At 40.0% G+C, this 13,075-nt stretch overlaps 1 protein-coding gene and 1 long non-coding RNA gene across 3 annotated transcripts in view; one reads left to right on the top strand and one right to left on the bottom strand.

Annotated features, from left to right (window-relative positions):
• The window catches only part of LUZP2 (leucine zipper protein 2), a 279,647-nt gene that overhangs the window by 234,779 nt on the left and 31,793 nt on the right, over positions 1-13,075 (top strand). The window lies entirely within an intron of this gene.
• Positions 1-13,075, bottom strand: part of LOC115079183 — a 267,455-nt gene that overhangs the window by 67,055 nt on the left and 187,325 nt on the right. The window contains exon 3 of the long non-coding RNA XR_003853214.1: positions 5,368-5,472. This is a non-coding gene — a long non-coding RNA (uncharacterized LOC115079183). The remainder of the gene's footprint in view (positions 1-5,367; positions 5,473-13,075) is intronic.

Here is a 13,075-nt window from a genome sequence, read left to right on the forward strand (position 1 = left end):
TGTCCAAATCCTGTATAGTGGCAGCAAAAGCAACCTAAAGGAAATTCAGCAGCCCCTCCCTCTATATCTCAGGAGCAAGAAGGGGGCACTCACCAGCTCCCCCCTGCCTATGAGTGCCGGCAATGCAAATCCAGCCCTGAAGCAGGGACATTGGCAGGTACATTAGCCTGTTAATATCCTCACAAAAAAACAAATTACACCACTTCAATTGTAGGTAATCTTTCGCAATAACTACGGGTTGTATTAATGTGTTTTATTAATCTGATGTGTGTGAATATTTTTCTCATGGGGTTTTGGTTTTTTTTTGCCATAATACTAATGCAAGAACATGCGTTACCATTAACCCATTTTAGTAAATAGGCCTTGGGTACATCTTCAGTGTAAAATTTTTTCGTGGGCTTCATGTTAAAGGCAGGTTAGTCCAATGGTCTTAATAGGAAGTCTTGAATCAGTTCCTGGACTAGGCTGCTTTTCTTGGGCTGGAAAGGCACTGGTGATCCTATAGAAGTAGTTTATAGAACTTGGAGACCATTCTAAGCCACTGCCCAACAGTAACACCTATAGTAACACCTATAGTGGAATACAGGGGTGTAACAAAGCAGATTCTGTCTGTGGATTCCTGTCAAAGGCTGTCATTTCCAAATTCAGACGTGTTCAATAACAACATTAGGCAAAGGGGAAATATTGGGTATTTCTTCATTTTGGGAAAAGTATTGTAGTCACCATGTTAATCCACATAAACCCACGAAGATCAACATTCATACAACAGTGGGCAGAAAGCTATCTGGATAAAGTCACCCAGATTAATTGAACTGAATTTTCAGTGAAACTTATCTGGATAAGTGTTCTGTTGAATATACTCAGCTAAAGTTACCTGGATAAAGTTAATCAATAATCAGCTATCTTTGCCTCTCACCGGCTTACAGCCCATTAATATCAAGGCATGACCTGATCACTGCTGCTCAAACTAGGGATGTGAATCGGGTGCCCCATCGTTTCTGCTATCGGGTTCGTGTGGCCGTGGGAAAATCTCGGTTTCCTGCGGATCGGCATTATTTTTTTTTTTAGTAAAAAATCGTTTTTTCGGATTAGTGCATGCAGACTCTCGTTAGTGTGCACGAACAAAAATAGAAAAAAATAACAAAAAGTAACAAAAATTAACGGTTTTCGTTAGTGCGCACTAATGGGAGTTAGCGCACACTAACTCCCTTTAGCGTGCACTAACGAAAACCGTTAATTTTTGTTACTTTTTGTTATTTTTTGCTATTTTTGTTAGTGCGCACTAATCGGAAAAACGATTTTTGATGAAAATTCGGGGGAAATGCGATCGTTTCTCATCGTTCATGAATTTTTGACGAATTAAGAAATATCGTACGATATTTTAATTCATCAGAAAAACGATTCACATCCCTAGCTCAAACACTGGTACTGACCACACCTGATTTTTGCAATCATGTTTATTTGTGGGCTATCTGAATATATATATATTGCATGGTCTTCAGCTTATTCAAAATAATGCAGCAAGACTGGTTAATGCTCTTTACAAATGGGACCAGGCAACTCCACTCCTTGCAGAACCTCATTGGCTTCTTATCCAGCTTAAAGTGTTGAAGCTGGGTTTTTTTTATTCCTCCACACTTTGGCTCTGACTCCTGTGATGGAGTTTGGTATGGCCCTACATTCCTGTCCGGAAACTCAGATCCAGAAATGAAGCTTGCCTTGTGCTACTATCTCTAAAACTAGTGCTGCTACAGCTTAGTCATCTCAGTGCAGCACTGCAAGACATTAGTTTAACAGGTACAAGGAAAAGAGCCTTCTCCTACAAGGCCTGCAGGTTTGGAATCATCGACCCATTTTCTTTTTACAAAATCGATAGCTATTTAGTCTTTAGGAGGATGATTAAGGTTTATTGCTTTAGTCTAGCCTTAGAGGCCAATGTTGTCAAATAATCAGACTTGACTGTGACATGGTACTATATGTAGTGGTATTTAGTGATGGATTTTGTGTTTTGCTGAATACTAGGACATGGCTAACCATTAGGTTTTTATATTATTTATTTATTTATTTTCAGGTGTTCTATTTGAGTTGGGTTTTTGGGGGGTTTTTTTAAATGTGTATCATTGTGTATGTGCTGTATGGCTATTGATATCCATTTGCAACATTATTTTATGATGAAGCAAACTGCAAAACAGAATACAGTAAAATAGTTGCCAAGCAATGATTGATCTGGCAAATGCTCCAACACCCAATATCTTAATAAATTGCAGTAGCCAAGTGGCATTGATCCCCCAATCTCCTACCTTCAAGAAATTGTGGGCAAAAATTCCCTCCCCCATGAACCACCAAAAGTGTTCTCAAAACAGAGGAAAAGGGGGAGAGGCTGTTATATCCTTGATCTCTGCTGAATATTAAGTGCTGGTACAGCTACCGGCACGGAGTATTCATTTCACTCCAGCTTGTAGAGACCGGCCCCCGTTCAGAGCTCAACAGGGATTGGCTTCTTCCCTCTCAGTGAGCACTAAATGTGTCTTGGTCTCTTCCCTTTTTCCTGCCTCTTTTAATCCATCTACATTTTGTCTGGGTTATGCCTTCCCCAGACAAAGTTTTCAACTGTGAGAGGGACAACGCCTCTGAATGTTAACCTCATAGGAATGAAGATCTGCAAGAAGGTTGCAGGTCACGCCTTTTTGTTGTTGTAATGTAAACCGTTTCTGATTAGCTTTTAATATTTATAATCTCCTAACCTTATGGAAGGATTATTACCTTGAAAAATAGATCCAGAGCATTCAGCAAGCTCAACAAAAAGGTAACATGGGCAGTTTGCTTGCTGACCTTCATTTCTTGATGTTTGTGTAATGAAAGACAGTTTTCAGCTTTTTTTTTTTTTTTTAAATCAAGAGCATTTAATGAAAAACCTATTGGAATTTCAAGGGAAACATAAAAAAAATAATGAAATTTGTATCTGAATTCTGCAGAAGCACACCAACCTTTTTAAGAGTTAAAGACTATGTTAAAGGTAATGTAAACATTTACAGACGAAAATAATTATTTAACAAAAGGGGTGGTTAGGAAAGAAATGAAGACCTCTTTAGTGCTTTAGGAGAATCATGTGGTCCCTTAGGAAGGACTGGTTTGAACTACTGAACATCTGTTTTGGTAATAAACTCTCCTTTCAGTTCAAAACATTACCACTGTTCTGTAGAATTGCATGCAAATGGATCTATTACAAATTAAGTATCAAGATTAGATTTACCACATCGCCTTATGCTATTTATGTAGAGCTATTTATTTAAAAGTATTTACTGCTCTACCCCGCCAGCAATATAGTCTGAGGCAGTTATTGTACACAGAAACATTCACTTTCTGTATGAGCGTAGGATAAATATTTAAACACAAACAGGAAGTGACATGATATCTGTGTGACACCTATTGCACACGCCCTTCCCCGAACTCCTCCATCTTCGCACACGACATGAAAATATCAATGTACAGCTACTGTTAATATCTCAGTTTTGCATACTTATAAATCTACCGTAGTGTAAGGAGATCAGGCTAATCTGCTGTTGCGTCTGAATTCTGCACATCTTTTCACAATGACGCCTATTGTAATACATGCGTCCTAGGGATGAACATTGTGATGGATACACATTTGTTTTATTTAAAAATAAAAGGGGAAAAAAAGTCTCCATTCAGAGAGTCAAAACCAGCTCTTTGCTGTGCGTAACTTGTGTGGGGTAACGTACACGCGTGCTTTTTCTAATAATAATAAAAAAAAAATATATATATATCCATCCATGCAAATTTCTCCCAACTCCAACCTGTGGAATGCCTCTCTCCCGTTCATGCATAAGCACACGTGAAACCGGGTTGCACACAAACTTTCACATGCATAGAGCCTTGGGATATTTTCTACCTGACATTTACTTGCATAAACACAGTTTTATGCACATTAATGGCTTTGAAAAATCAGCCCTTAATGTTTACTTTGTTTCAGTAAATGAAACAAGCTGAATCAAGAATAAAAATACCCCCACCCTAAGTGAAAACCTTAGAACACAAGTAATGCCAGGCTGATTCAGACTAAGGTCCATTGAGTCCAGCATCCTGTCTTCCACAGTGGCCAGACCAGGTCACAAGTATCTGGCAGATCCCAAATAGCTGATGTAATTCTTGAAAAAATGAAATGAAAATATTTTCCCTGCATACCCTTAATACATCCTTGACTCTGTTTTACTAGTACAAGCTAAATAGCTGCAGTTCTGGATGTACAGGCTATTCTGTTCGTTGGGGCAAAAAACAAAAAAAAAGCAAATTCATATACCAGCCATTATTTATTCTTTTTTGTGAATGCACTCTTTATATAAAAATCGGATTCTTGTACAGCAATGTTTATGAATTCCATCACGTTTGATAAACAGCAGTGCAATCTTCAGGGACATATGAGGATGCTTTTCTTGGTAAATATTTTAACTTGAAAGTATTATTTATTCAGCCTAATACATTTTTTAGAAAATGTCAAATTTACATATATTTATAAAATAAAATATTCATTTTAACGAATATACTACTTAAGGGCAAAAACCATGTTATGTTCTTTCTTGCCAAAGAATAGACCTCACTAAATTATACATCAGAACGGCTGTCTAGAGATGAAAAGATTATTTAGGCACAACCTTCCGGGTGCTTCCTTGTCCAGGCCGAAAAAAAAAAAATGATGCTAGTTTATATCAATACAGCAAATATTAAAACTGTTCACACTGTATACTGCTTGTCTAGAGGGGTCCTTATGGGTATACAAAATGCTTACATCTGCTTACAGATGATGCGAGTATACCTGCTCATTGAATGCAACTCAACGAGAGGGGCAAACCAAGTGGGGATAAGTCAGAGGTACTAACCGAAGAATAGGAGGCTTGACTTGACGAATACTTGCTGATCTTTCAATAGGTACTTCATTATAGTGAAGATGGGACACTTTGAATAAAGGGTGCCATACACAATAAAACAGAAATAGTTACAAATGAGAGAGACCGCCGCAAACCCATATCCTTCAGGGAAATGCACAGGAAAAATGTTTTTCGGCAGTCACGTCATTTTTCGATTGTGTTGTTCATATCGTTTTGTTTGTGCCATGCTGAGCTCTGTCTTTTTTTTTTTTTTCAATTTATATTCTTTCATATGAAAAAATAAAAATTATTCCATTAATCTCCTGACCTCCTCCTCCCCCCCCACACACACCCTTTCCTGTCCCTTGTTTCAAAATTTCCTTTGAGCGTTGTTTACTCTCCCACTCCCTCCTGTCCATTCCACCATCCAATCCGTGAAAAAGAAAGTGGCTCTGAGCACCCACTCCCCCCCCCCCCTTACCTGCGTTGGGCCCACTGTCCAGCGCTGTTCTGGCCACGCCATGCTTTTTATCTTTAGTTTAAACGATGCAGCCCCTTCTTTGGATACCTCTCTTATGCTGACACACTAAAAATAAAAAATATATCACATCACATAAAAAATCTAGGAATGGAAAACAAACTTTATCTTCCTTTATCTTAAACAACAAAGAACTAAAGTTAAATAACACCAAACTTTTAGCAGAGTTAGAAAAACTAGACTTGACTTATAACACTCACCAAATAGTATTTATTATGATATAATGTTACAGTATTTTGGATGGCACCTGCTTAAGAGTTAGAATTCTAGACACTTTACTCAACATAGTTTTTTTGTGCCTTATTGTGAACCGTTGTGATGGCACCCGCTTAACGACGGTATAGAAAAGATTTTAAATAAATAAAAATAAATAAAACTGCCTCAGAGTTGGCATCTGGGATCTAGGCAAGAGCAACATCTCGCTCACCTCTAGGAGGCTGGGCACCCAGGTTCTGAACTCTTTTGGTTTTCATATATTTATACAATGGGGACCTGTGTGTGGTTTCTGATAGAGTTTAATGAATAGACAACAAGGAATTATGTAGTACTGCAGAAAGTAATGCAATGTCTTTGTTAAATTATATTACAACATCAGAAGTATTGTCAAGGTTCTGAAATAAGATGACTGTGCAGCAGTTTGGTTATGGATATCATTGGATGAGGAACATAACATGTTACATGCTAGGTCAGAGGAAAGATCCGTCGAGCCCAGCTTCTCTCTCCTGGTGACAAGTAAGACCTGGCAGATACCAAAAAGTAGGGCTGTGCAGACAAAAAAAATTTGGTTTTCTTTCTGTTTATTTTTTCTTTTTTTGGGGGGGGGGGGGGGCGGGGGAGTTATTTGTTGTTTGTTTTTTTTTAAAACAAACAGGTCCTCCTCAAGCCCCTGACACTGCTTCTGAGTTTGCTGGAGCCTCCATTGATCTACCTCCACCAAAAAGCTCAGCTCAGCCGGGGCCTCCCTGGACCCTTCCAGTCAACCCCCCCGCCCGCATCCCCGGAAATGAGCCAGGGCCAGGGACCTCACAAGCCTCCCTTACTGCTTTCACGAGGGGCGTTCTGACATTGTCAGTCTTATTCTCCATTCCTTTCCAAATAACTCCTAGCTGTTATTTGTTTTTTTCTTTACTGCGGCCTCAACCTGAGCTGAGGATATTCTAGGAAAATATTGAGTAAATATCAAACGTCAGGGTTACTGGTAGTATATTCTAGTACAGTATTATTGCTTTCTGTACATCCATAGTAAAATAGCATATGTAAAATGAAGTCAGTGTTTTATCACATGGAGCTTTATTAAGCCAAGAATTGACAATTCTAAGTCTTTATTGCATGTAACAACTTTGATGTGCCCAATAATCGCATGATCAAAACTTAATCCAATCTGATAGGGCATATGTAAGTACAGAGACATAGGGTTCAACTTTCAACTGGAAGATGAGTGCCTAACTAGCCAGAGGCAAGTTTCTAATGACACCAATTACTGCCATTTAGCTGCCTCATTAGGAACTTGTCATCTGAAGCTGGGAGGAGGTAAGAGCGTAACCCATGAGTAGGGAGCGGGGCATTCTGGATGGGCTGGTGAGGAGCAGTGGTTAGAGTGGGAGGGGGATGCCCAGGGATGGGAATGGGGAGGCGTTTTTTGACAGATTGGGATGCCAGAAATTGAGGAGAGGGTAACAGGATGCAAGGTAGGAGCTGAATTTGACAGAATGAGCCTGAAAATTTTCTTAGATATAGCCAACTAAACTTTGAGCAGCTAGATTTCGTTGGCCATTTCTGCACTCAAATTTATCCAAATTTATCCCTACCCCAACCATGCCTATGAACCAGCCCACATTTTGGTTGCCTAAATTTAGGGGCTCAGCCCAGTTTTCAATGGGGCCTCTATAGACCCTTACCTCCCAAAGTTAAGTGCTTAAACCTTTTGAAAACTTAACCCCACAATGATTTAGTCTGAATCCAGATACCAGATGTCACCCTTGAGTGATGATCAAAAAAAGAGGAAAGTGCGAAATCAAGTTCAGCTTGTTCTATACACTCATAGTCTTTTCTCATTCACGTTACCACTGTTTTTATTACAAAGCTTTGTCAAAAGAAAGGTGTGTACAAATTTTACAGTCCCTCGACACGAACGTGTTTCGCCAAGGGGCTGTGTCGGGAGGAACCAACGAGAAAAATGTGTTCAAGTAATTAAGAGACACGCTGAAAAAGCAGCAATATTGTGAAAGGATGTGACAGAATTTATATATCTGCCATACGATTCAAACTGAGAGAGACTGAAACCGTTCTGAGCTGCAGTACCATGAGAGAAGCAGCCACTTTGATGTTGTAATTATCGCAGATACTTAGTTTGAGTTAATAAAACAAGCTGAACTTGCTTTTTACAGAGTCCTCTTTTTGATTATCGGATTTGTATGTGTAATCTTTACCTACTCCGCCACTGTTGTATGCATATGCCCTCTAGCGATAACCATGACTCCTTCACCTAATCTCTGCAGCATCCATAGCCCTGCCATCCGGGGAGTGGAAGACCTGGCTAAGGGATTGAACCAGGTCCTTCTGCATGGCCGTGCACAGTTCTGCCTGTATTCGGGGGAGGGAGGGATATTGCTTATTATAGGCTGGATTTTAAAAAGGCCTACGCACGCCTGTACCAGGAGACGCACGCGTGGCCAGGCCATGCTCACATTGTCAAAGCCCGTGGCCACGAGCAGAAGTAAGACCTGCCGAAAAAGGGTCTTATGTCCAGGGCACTAATAGACTAATTCTGTTTTGGAAATTATTGAAAATTCCTAAGTCAGGACAAATTAAAGGACTGTGTTTGCTTAAAGATGAAAGATGCTCCTTCTCTTTAATTTGCATAATTTCTCTTGACTACCTCGCATTGTTTTCTGAAGATCCTGTTAAACTACACATAAACAATGAAGATTTTGGTTTGGTATTTGCTCAGGGTATCCTTTTTTTTTTCCCCCTCAGGGTGACTTCCATTATCATAACACGTTCAAGGCTTTGTTTTTGAAAGCCGGTTCCCATAAGGGGACTGAAAGGATAATTTCTGTCACTGACGTGACAACCTGGGAGTGAGAGACTACAGCTCGCCTGCCCCTGATCCCAGGAGACTCGTGCCATTCGGCTGTAGACAGCAGTTAAAGCAAAGATGCATCACCCCAGGGCTGCCAGGTTTTAGATGCTTTTTATTCTATTTCTGATGGATAAACACTAAGGAGGTTTTTGAGAAGGACCAGATAATTATATACAGTACAGCATATAAAGTATATGATCTGCCAAGTCACTTTTTCATGCTATTTTAATAGTGTTTTTTTAATGACAGTGCATGTAATGCAATACAAAATAAACGTAGATAAGTCAAGTCATATCATAATAAAATTATGCAGGTACAAGAGATATGGGAGTCTCCTGCTAGGAAAGCTTGGAGACTTGTGGGAGGAAAAGGACAAAATGTATGAATGTGGGTATTAATCTCTGGGGAAAGACCATGGTGGATCACAGCAGGGAGGAGAACCATCCAGTGAGAAGTGAAAGTCTTGGTAGTCATGTTTAGTCATTTCAAATATCCAGACAAAAATGTCTGAGTTTGCAAGCTTTTCTTCTTAGATCACTTGCTGTTATTGAAAGAATTATCCTGTTTGAGTTCAGCTTTGGGATTTAGCACTTCTTCAGAATGATTTTGATAATTCCTCTAGAGACAAAAACTGATCCTGAATAGATAGATTTTAGAGGTTAGGTGCCTTCTTGATCAATGATATCTCCCCTAAATACAGGTGATCTGTGATCAGCTAATCAGATCCAGGAATATTCTAACGGTTCGTATGTGGCTGGCAGGATATAGTTTAGCTGCTGTAATCCAGACCCTTCCTCCGACACTGTCACTGGGCAATTTGCCTGCTTCTGAAATGCCAGCATAGACAAAAGACTGGTGTTATAATTATAACCTAGGATATAAATAGATGCATAATAAGAGTGTGGATGACCTTAATTCTACCATTTCAGGTCATTTGCTTGAGGCGCTTTCAGAATGAATCAAAGAAATGGAAATTTGAAGAATAGGTGAAGATATTTAGTCAATTTATTCCTCTATATGGACAAAAATGGGGGGGGGGAGAATTAAAAACCCTGAAAATAAGAAAAAAGAACACAGATTATTAAAAATGCATGGTTGTTCTTAAAATGGTAATTCTAATGGAGCCTCTCTGTCCAAAATAAATCTGGATTCCTATTCATGAAAATTAAGTTTGTGGAATTAGTAAATACTGAATGTAAACAGAAAACACTTCATATTGCATTTATGAAGGCTCAGTATTTCTTTGTTCTGTGCCTATATTAATGAATTATAGCTAAATTCAACTTTATCTAGTTAACATAACTGTCAAGAAATCCACTCAGTGTTCTTCTTTGGAGCATGAAGACGTCATCCTCACCCTGGTCAGAGCATGACGGGAGGTGGTGAATCAGAAATCAACCAGGTTTTTCCATGGCCATGTCTAGGCCTGGATTTAGGCATAAGCAACACAGGCAACTGCCTAGGGCATTAAGTTTTGAAAGTGACATATCCAGACCAAAGAGGATCCTCCTCCTGCTTGCCTTAGAAGCCTGCGCCAGGACAGATTCAAAGGGGCGCTGCCATGGCAGGCTTATGGGCACCAAAATCTTAAATCCAGCTGCCTGGCCTTCCTTGGTGCTATTGGAGCAATCTTCTTCTCTTTATGTTTTAGGTGGTAATTTTTGGTGTGGGTACAAACTATACAGGCACACTTTTAACACAAGTACTTTCCCAAAACTTTCAAGGAGAGACCATCTGCGATATTTCTCTTAGCAAATGCACAGTGCATGTGTGAAAAGTGTGTGCACTTTGTGGGCGTGGCCAAGGGGAGGCAACATACTGAGCTCCCATAAATTCCTTATTCAAATCCAACCTACAATTGGAGGCTGCTTTTTGGTTCTTCTGATCATAATCTATAATGAATAAAATTCTCAAAGTCTTCTGTCGTGACTAGATTGCAAGCTCTATGGCAGTGTTTCCCAACCCTCTTGTGAGTGCACATTTAATCAGTCGGGTTTTCACTGGGTATGCAAATCTACTTCATGCATATTCATTGTGGCGCTCCTGAAAACCCAACAGGATAGATGCACCTCCAGGAGACACCGCTCTATGTAGATCAGGGACTGTGTAATTGCACAGCGCTGTGGATGTTGAGCAGTGCTTTAAAAACGATAGGTAGTAGTATTATATATTTCAAAACCATTCCCATGTGTAAATTGGCTCCCTGGAAACTGCCACCCTTCAACACTGCCAAAAGTAGATGTGTTGTTCCACAGGGAACCTACTTAATTGAGGAGAGGCATGTAGAGAGTGCGTCTTGGGCGGAATTGGAGAATAACTTTTGTAGACTGGGTTTTCCAAGTCTACCACTGGTTATTTCCCATAAAAAATCCACTCACACAAAAAGCAGATGTGTATTTTCCCTTTGATGAAAATTTACCCTTGGACTATGCCCCCAAAGGGTCTGAAAATCTCCCACTTGAAAATCAAATGCATGCGCATTTCCTTCCCGACCTAAACGCCTCCTCTTTTACGCACCAGGGAATCCGTGCATACGTTTAGCCACATTTGAGGAGGGGCAGTTTTTAACCAAGGCATCTTACCAAGGCCCAATGCTTATTTATCTGGGTAAATGCCTTTAAAAATTGCCCTACCTCTGTCATTTGATTTGATTTCCATACTGCAAAATGAAACTACTCAGTGTTTATTGGTCTCTAGGCTCGTAAGATGTTGCTAACTAATTTATTTTAGTACTTTAATTATGTGCCAATAATAGTTTGCAGCAATATTTTTCAAAATGTATGTAATAGTCAACATACCTCAAGATATTTCATTATTATGCATTTGTTAATGACTGATATAACAAAAATATTATCTGTGTACATGGTTTGCCTAGAAATAGCTTGTTTATTGATCTACTTTATGTGAATGCACTTAGCAAATCTAAATAGCTGGTCTTGGAAAATTTACTTGTTGTTATAATCAAATATATCTTTTTTATCTGTTTCCGCAAGGCTTTTGTTTATAAATATTCACCAGGAAAAGCATTACTTGGTTGCCATTTATCAGCCTGCATGACCTTTAAAATATAACTACCACCACCACCTCATCTTACTGAAAGGATGTTACTGAAATGTTAAGGTCTCAGCAATAAAGTTACACAGTCTTTCCACTGATAATGAAATAATTCAATTTATAGTATGTGTTGGGTAAAGAATAAACAATCTAGAGATTAATTGTGCATTCCTACCTCATAGCATCTTGACATCTGCTGTAGTGTCACAATATACTCACCAGTTGCCATCTGGTTTGCCAAAACACTAAAACACTTCCAGAGACATCTACCATGCATATGTTTTACTCAGCGTTACATGTACAAAACATGTACTAATATCCTGAGGACCTGCTGAGTACTTCCAAGTGATTGGACTAACTAATCTTAGATACAGTAACTGGAACAACCATGACACACCTGGCTATGCTGCCCTATATTTGCATAGAACACACAACAAAAAACAAATCAGACCAGTTTATATTGAAAAATATTGATTATCACTTTTATAGATAACCAAGAATCTAATTTAGATGCTTGAGCCCACCTATAATCTAAGCCCCTCCCATGAGAATATCTTAGGCCACCACATGTCTGTTGCCCAGCAGCTTTTTCAGGCTCGACCCTGATCAGCTGAACCTGCAATAATCGGGAACTGCAATCATCAGGGAGATGGCCACACCATACAGGCCACCACATCCCACAGACAACGACCCTATCTGCCAGGCCCGTTTTGTGTTTCACCTCTGGATCTTCCACTCTACTGGGCTAAGGCTGAAACCCTAGTTGTGCCTTTCTCACACGAGCCCTCAGGTCCCTTCTGTAATGTACCGCCTCAAAACTCAGTTCAAGCACACCAGCGCAATATGAGTAACAAAGATAGAAGGACAACAAATTGTGTAAGTTTAGCGCTATAACATGACAAGCAAGGAAACATATAAGTTTATTTGTTAGCATGCCTAAACCACACTGATGTGGCAGAATGGGCAAGAATTCTGGCTGTATCCTGGTGGTCAATGGATTCAAGAGCCAACTGTGGAGTGTGCCAATGCAACTTTTATTGCAGATTCCTGGTGCATCATGAGGACATGCTGGAAGTGCCTCCATATGACATCAGCATGCCCCCAAAGCAGCCAGTCGTGGGGCACAGTGAAGCAGTCATCAATGGATTCCTGTCACCTCACTGAGATGCACCAGTGCCCTGAGGGAAGCAGCCACACAGCAGCCTCAGGGCCATATAGCCAACACCATTGGAAAGGGAGCACTGCTGGAGCCTCACCCTACTCAACCCTAGCAAAGTCATGGAGTGGTGTCAGGGTAAGTCCCTGGTGGGCCCTGGGTTGGGAACATGTATGCTCTATTACACATTGCATCCACACACTATGGGGCAGCAGCTGCTCATGACGCTACGCATGATGGACCATCGATCCGACTCGGTATAGCATTTCATAAGCTCAGAAAAAGGAAACATAAAATGTCTAACTATTCCAAGTCAGTTACAGGAATTCCCACTGGCTCGCTATACAATAGTTGGATTT

Source organism: Rhinatrema bivittatum, chromosome 17, assembly GCF_901001135.1.
Source record: "Rhinatrema bivittatum chromosome 17, aRhiBiv1.1, whole genome shotgun sequence".
Classification (NCBI taxonomy): domain Eukaryota; kingdom Metazoa; phylum Chordata; class Amphibia; order Gymnophiona; family Rhinatrematidae; genus Rhinatrema; species Rhinatrema bivittatum.